The sequence below is a fragment of the Macrobrachium nipponense genome, chromosome 17 (genome assembly GCF_015104395.2).
Source record: "Macrobrachium nipponense isolate FS-2020 chromosome 17, ASM1510439v2, whole genome shotgun sequence".
Lineage (NCBI taxonomy): Eukaryota > Metazoa > Arthropoda > Malacostraca > Decapoda > Palaemonidae > Macrobrachium > Macrobrachium nipponense.
Window position 1 is genome coordinate 68,599,647 of NC_087210.1, and position 7,874 is coordinate 68,607,520.

Genomic DNA, 7,874 nt, shown 5'->3' on the forward strand with positions numbered 1-7,874 from the left:
CTTTTGGCTGCCTTGTGGAATGGGCCAACAAATCTTGTGTGGACTTCTCAAGCCCCGATGGTATGTCAATAATAAAAAACGGAGGAAAGAGGAGTCCTTTACTAACTGCAGACTTCTGAACCGTGGTGACTCCCTTACTAGTAAAGGAATACCAAAGCTCCCTATTTTTCAAAACTCCCATTGCTTAAAGGGAGGCTATTTCATTTGAAGCATCCCTTACTCCCTTCCCTGCACAAAAAGGATATGATTCATTATTGTGTTACACCTACAATGCTCATATGTTTGTTATGATTCTATTATGTTTTTTGTATTTTATATATTCAACTAACCACCTTCTTCAATGTAGCTTAGCCAAGAAACACAAGCAAGAAGATATTGCTTTATTATTGCCCTTTATCCACGGACCTTGACAACGAGAAATGGAACACTATCCAATAGTACTAAAATAACATCTTTACCTCTTCCCATAGGTAAGAGTAAAGAACTGTGGTATGGGTCATATAACTAAAGCAGACCCAAAACACACACACTCTCTCATCTGGAATAGACAAGTTCTGAGTTTTTACCATAAACCCTGGAATGAAAGAGAATGAGACTCCATCCCTCCTTGTACCAAATGAGACAGGACAGGCAATGCTATTTTAAAGCCAAAGTTAAAGGGGCCGGCCGGTACCCCTATAAATGGGGATATAGGGCAAATATAGGGCAAAAAAATGCAGTCATAAAAAAATTCACGGAGCTTCGAAAGGCAATGGAGAATGAATATACAAAATATTTTGTCAAAATTCCTCATACTTTCGTAACGCAATAAGCCAAAAACATTGATCTGTACAAGAAAATGCAACATTTCTTGTTATCATAAATTTTGATAGTTATTGTCAAAGAAATTGTGAGCAATGGCATCTGTAGAGATTCCATGAGTCGCAGGAGGAAAGGTTCCTAGCTAAGACTAAGCTAGTAGTAGTAAGCTTACCACCCTTCAGTGCGAGCAGAAACATGAAAAAGGTTATACGTTCGAGTTTCACCTCTTGACATTCGCTCGCGTTTACGTTTGTTCATCTTTGTTACGGCGAGAATTTCATCATGAAGAAGACAATTCACTCTAATATGAGTTCAGACTATCAGTTAGTGAAGAGAGAGAGGACGGGGCTTGGGGAGGGGTGTGTAGTAAGGAACACTCGGTCTTGCCTGACGCACACGTCAGGCAGTGCCCCAGGCTACAGTCTTTGAGCAAAGGGATCTTCATTTATGACAAATAACATAGTTTTGGTTTATTAATACCCAAAAAGGAATATGAAATTCATAATAATCATGATTTATTAACATTATTTTTGTAAAAAGAGAGTACGTACACGTTCTAGTCTCACCTCTGACATTCTCTTGCTTTTATGTCTGTTTATCTTTGTCTTGGCAAGAATTTCATCATGCGAAAGAGGAAAAAACAAGGAAAACATCTCACTAACATATAGAAGAAGAAAATTCACTGTAATAAGCCAAGTTAGTGAACGAGAGAGAAAGAGAGTTGCATAGGTAGGAGTGGCCCGTCTTGCCTGAAGCAGTGCCCCAGGCTGCGATCTATGAGCAAAGGGATCTTCATTTATGATTAAATTATGATAAATAACATAGTTTTGGTTTATTAATACCCAAAAAAGAAATATAAAATTCATAATAATCATTATTTATTAACACTGTCTTTGTAAAAATACAAAGGGAAACTTTAAATGCCCGTATCTCAAAACTATACTTATTGATCTTCAAGTTCTATCTTCTCCCTTAGTTTTAAAGTTATAGTATTCAAATTTGGTATATAACTTAGAAAGACATTATAGAACAATCAAGTGAAGCCCTTTTTTCCCATTTTGTTTCGTTTTTTTTTTTCTTAATTTTTTTTTCTTGATTAATAGGGTTTATTTTTTACCATACAGTAATGAAAAAATTCATATCTAGCAAAAAAATTACTCTTAGAAAAAATCTCTTCATTTGATTGGAGGTCTACATCAGGTCTATATATGGTGCGTAGTAATCCCAGGTCTTAATATTAAATATCAAGGGAGGAGATAGAATTTGAAAAATGGCTGTTTTCGGGATAAATCCCCCTGGCGTCACAAAACCGAAGGTCAGAGGCGAAAATCATATGCGGTTTGGAGATGCCCCAAGTCACCTTATTAAGTGGTATGAATGTCAAAGGCCTGTCCTTATAAAATGGCATTAGCCAGCCGGCCCCCTTACGAGACAGATAGTCTAGAGAGTAAGGTCTCGGTCTGACAAACATGACAGAAGCTTGAAAGTTGCCCTGGAGAGGACCTGCAGAGCAAAGGACATGTCCCAATCAAGAGGCCCGAGTTCCTGAAAAGGGCAAGACTGTTCAAAACTTCTCATTAGCATAAACAACTCCACTGAAGTGGAGAGGCCAGCTTGCAAAGTTGTGACAAGTTTGGGCAATAGGCTTTTATTGCAGATTGATAGCAGAGATTAATAAGCCCCTGTCTTAGCAAATTGTTGAGGAAGTCTGCAATCTGGTGAACATACACTCTGACCAGTGAGATACCCCTTCTAAGACACCAGTCACAGAAGGTGGCTCACTTTTTGATACACATTCACTAGAGAATGACGGAGGTACCAGCAGAGGTCTCCCTCACAGGCCCATAAGAAAAGCATTTTTCTCGAAGGATAGCCTACACTGGATAACCTCAAACTTTGATCCAGGGGGTGATCCTACCAAGGAATGTGCAAATGTGTAGCTGAAACAGAAGAGTGTGTCCTAGCGACAGCTCTTGCTGTCCCTCAACCAGACCAGATGGGCCAACAGTTCAGAGTATCAGTCTGCTTGCAGCCAAGGAACCAACCAATTCATTTGAAGACCTGGGTTGATGAACACTCACTTGATCACCTTGTGAAAAAAGCTGAAAGCCAGAAATGCATACATGTCAAAGTTGTGCCAAGGGTTTAAGAATACATCTCCCATTACCACCCAAGGATCTGGGACTGGTGAACAGAAATGGCATCTTTCTGTTCAACCTGGTTATAAACAGACTGAGCACAGGGTACCTCCATAACTCGAAGAGCCTCTCCACTCCTTAAGGATATCGATCACTTAAGTCTCTGTGACTCAGCTGATCTGCCAGAACATTTTGCCTACCTAGAATGTAACTGGCAGTCAGTTCAATGGCTTGGCAAACCCACTACTCCTGCATCTGTAGCACCAACTCATCTGAAATACCTGCAATGTTAACCATGCACCTGCACCTTCACAGCACTGATGTACAGACAAAGCAAGTTCTTTAACTACATACCTGAAATGAACCCAAATTCCAGATATGTACACATCTGAAAACAAAAGCATTTCCAAAGGTTAAGAATTCACAACTCACTCTTTTGTCATCTAGCTAAATCCTCTTTGACCTCTTGGCTCAGGCACGAGTTGATTTGGAAGCTTCACCAATGACAACAGATGACCAGGACCACATGGTTGTTCCTGAGGGGAAGGAACTGCCCCATTATCTCATAGCTTGCTCACTACATTGTCTACTCCCCAATCTGTGAGAATGTCCAGGTACTGTGCCTGCTGCTCAGTCATGAGATCAGATTTCTCCTAAAGATTACTACCCCAACTAATGACCATTGGCAATTGATTGATTGACTGACTTACTGTTCTCCAGCATTGGGGCAACTAAGGTAATTGGTGCTGATATCTTTTGTTACCTAAGAATGACAAAATTTATATAAAACCTATAAACATTGACAAAATTTATATACAACCTAGGGACATAAAGACTAGATTGTATATTTCTGGAAGGAACTGGACCTCAGATGCCAGGACCAGCCAATCATCCAGGTACTACTGCAATAAGTGAATAACCCTTGAATGGGCCCAAGCAGGTGCACTAGTGGGCCATGGCCCCCTAGTGCACCTGCAACGTCAACTGGTGCAACGGGAGGGACACTAGGCACCCCTGTTTGTTGACGTATGCCACTACTGTGGTGTTGTCGCACATCAACACCACCGAGTGTCCCATCAAGCGGTCCTGGAACTCTTGGAGAGCAAAGAACGCTGCCTTGAGCTCCAGGACGTTGATGTGAAGGTGCTTGTCGTGACGATCCCACACTCCTGCAGCCAGCAACTCCTCCAGGTGTGCGCTCCATCCCTCGGTTGACGCATCCGAAAACAAACAGTAACATCTCCTGGGGGGGGCGGGCAGGAGTGCGAAGAGGCACTCCTCTTAAGAGGTTCCTGTCGTCCAGCCACCAGGCTAGGTCCTGCCTCCCCTCCTCCGTGAGGGACACGGGGAAGTAAGGTGGGTCTGTTGCCTGTGACCAACTCTCCTTTAGTCTCCACTAAAGAGACCGCAGGTGAAGACGCCCGTGAGGGACTAACTTCTCGAGTGACGACAGGTGGCCGATCACGACTTGCCACTGCTGAGCTGACTGTTCTTGCCGAGACAGGAACTGGTAGGCTGCCTCCCTGAATCTGCTGATCCGCTAGTCTGCGGGGAAGACTCGCTCTGCTACCGTGTCGATCAGCATACCCAGGTACTTCATCCTCTGCTTGGGGTCGAGATCGGACTTCTCGAAGTTCACCACGATCCCCAGATTGCAGCAGAACTCGAGAAGAAGATCCCTGTCCTGTAGCAACTGCGAGCAGGAGCTCGCCAGGACCAACCAGTCATCGAAATACCTCAGAAGACGTATCACGGACGAGTGGGCACAAGCAGACACCAGAGTGAACACTCGCATGAACACCTGCGGGGCGGTTGAGAGACCGAAGCAAAGTGCCCTGAATTGGTACACCGTCCTGTCGAGGATGAAGCGGAGGTACTTCCTGGAGGATTGATGGACGGGTATCTGGAAATACGCGTCCTTCAAGTCCACCGAAAGCATGAAGTCGTTCTCCCTGATGGAGTCGAGCACGGAACATACCGTCTCCATTGTGAACCGAGACTGGCGAACAAATCGGTTCAGGGGAGAGAGATCTATCACCGGGCGCCAGCCGCCCGAAGACTTCTCCACCAGGAAAAGACGGCTGTAGAAGCCCGGTGAACGATCCCTGACGATCTCCACAGCTCCCTTGCTCAGCATGGCTTGGACTTCCTGCCGAAGGGCTACGTACTTTGATGTTCCAGGAACGTAGGTCTGAAGGTGGACCGGGTTGGAGGTGAGTGGTGGGCGGGACTCAAAGGGTAGAAGATACCCCTCCCAAAGGACGTCTACTATCCAGGTCTCCGCTCCGTAGTACTGCTATGTTGCCCAATGGCTCACCAGGCAACCCCCAACTTCCGGCAGCAGGTGAGGGGGAACGCCGTCCCTAGCGTTTCCCACCTCTCTTCGACTTCTTTCCCGCCCCCCCTCGAGGGAAGGAGGGCTGAGGACGACCGGCCCTGGAAGAAGTTGAAGGCAGAGTCTTTCCTTTGGGCTTCGACGATGCAATCGTCTTGGCCACAGAGGAAGCGCTAACCAAGCTTTTGGGCTTGGCCACAGTCGTTCGAGGCTGCCCAGATGCCTTCGAGACTGCCTGGTGTACTAGGCGGTCACTGTCATCAGTGCCCCGTCATTCCACCGCAGCGTCTACCATCTCTCCTGGGAAGAGAGAGGAGGAACTCCGCACCGGTCCGTTGCGAAGACCCAGTGCCGCCTCACGCCCAGCCGCTCTGGTCACTCAGGTGAGGACTGCGTCCCTACGCCGAAGTACCAGGTTGGCCCACAGGTTTGCCGTCTGGTGGGCTAGGTAGGATATGGCTCTACCTTCACACTAACACAGCCTCCCGAAAGCCGGGTCCCCCTCGGGAGTAATATTTCCCGAGGTGGCCGTGACCTTAGACACTTTGAGGGACCACAGGTCTAACCAGGAGACTGCCTGGAATGCTGCCATGGCGGTGGATTCCAGTGCAAGTGCCTCATGCTGCGAGAACCACAAGTTCTCCGGGTTAACCTGTTTGGGCGGCATAGGATCCTCTGAAGGCACATAGAATCTCCTCTGTCGTAGTAGAGGCGGGGGAAGTAGCTTGGAAGACCTGCTGGACTTCAGCGAACCCTCCTGTCCGGAGACAAGTGAGTCCACCTGGCCCAGCAGCGAGTCAGCCAGAGCTGATCGCGGCAGACCCACCGTCGTCTTGGGTTCCTTCTTAGGACCCCAGAACGATTCGAGCCGGGACATGGGCTCAGAAGGTGGGAGCGGCAATCCTTCCCCGAGGTCGTTGTGCTGACGAATCAGCACGATAACCTCTGCAAACGACCTCTGGATCTCGGGAGTGACCGCATCTTGTGGAGTAGGACCGTCCAGTCCCTGCAACAAGAATGCCTCTCGAGACCCTCCTCCTTCAGAAGGAGGAACAGCGACAGACCCCTCCTGGTCTCCTCCTGCCACTTACGCATACGACCTGGTCGGTCCTAAGACTGTGCCTGGTTCGTAGGGCATCGTGGTGGGACCATGAGGAGTGCGCTCCTCACGATCACTCTGGATCGCCTCGCTCTTCCCGGCATAACCCGAGGAAGTTGAAGGGATTGGAGAGGAAGGCCTGACGCTACCCCCTCGCTCACCGGTAGAACCGGTGTGCTTGGGGGGCTGCATGCGATCGCCAACCCACGGTGGTGATCGAGCTGCAGGCCTGGTCACGCGGCTCTCCTGGGGAGAGCGGCTGGACCGAGAACAGCAGCTCCAGTCCCGTGCGTCAGAGGAGCTGCTGCTGGTCCCCCTACCCACCCAGTCCCAATGGGAGTGGCGGTCAGGGGACCTACAGAGACCACTGTTGCAGTGGGAGCGGTGCCTGTCCTCACGGCGCGTCGAACCATGCGATTGAGGGGACCTCTTCCTAGCTTCAGCCCGCGGCCGGTCTGGGACCGTCGTGTCAACCCTGGTTACCTGCGGCTCGCTATGAGAGCGATCGCTGGCCTGGCGGGAGTCACCCGAGCGACTCTCACCAGTCTTCCGCTCTGTGCCTCGGTCCTGGCACCGAGCGAACTCAGAAGCCTGAGCCTAGGCTGTACAGTCACCCGCAGGTGACTGTACACTCGGTACCTCTCGCGAACGAGAGGCCGAGCCGGAACTTGGTGTAGCGACAGAACCCCTAGCACCAGGTGAGGAAGTACTGGTGTTAGCCGGTACCCCTCTGGTCCCAGGAGAGATGGGCCCCGATCCCGAAGGAGCGGGAGGAGCAGCGGAAGAACCCCCCGTCCCACCGGAGTGAGATGGGCCCTTAGAAGTTCCCGAAGGAGACTTCTTAGGGGGGGAGGAGGCAGCCTTCTTCTTCCTCAGCTTAGAAGCCTTGGAAGTCGAAGGGGAAGGGGCGGCAGCAGGTGACGACGACGACACCTTCCTCCTCTTCCTCTTCTTCTTCGTCAGCTTCCTTAGGACAGACGTCAGGTCCTCCATCCAGGACGGAGCCGGGGCTATTGCCAAAGCAACACGGCCCGGCTGCACCTGTCCGGACCCGCGACTGAGGCAGCAACACCACAGGCAGGAACGACGTCGGCAGGGGATGGTCCAGGCACGGCAGGAACGTTAGGTACAGCAGGAGGCAGCACAGCAATCAATGCCATCCTGGGTACAGGTGGAAGGTCCAGGGGCAAACTCTTGAGGTACCAAAAGTCGGGGGCTGAGGCGAGAGCGGCAAACCCGGGTGGCAGTGGCACGACCCTCCTCGGGAAACCAGCAATCGGGGCATGCACCACAGCTGAGGGTGTTACCGTGGTAATATGCTGGGTATACACCAGGTGAGGAGGTGCGGCATACCCCGGGGTCGAAACAGTGGTGGTGGTAGTGGTCACCGGTCCATGGGTGACCGAGCAGCACCTGCCAGGTGATGCAACAGCCCCCGAACGCTCGGCGTCCCCTGGAGGCCCAGCGAGAACCATACCTGGCCGAGGCCGTCGCCCGCAGC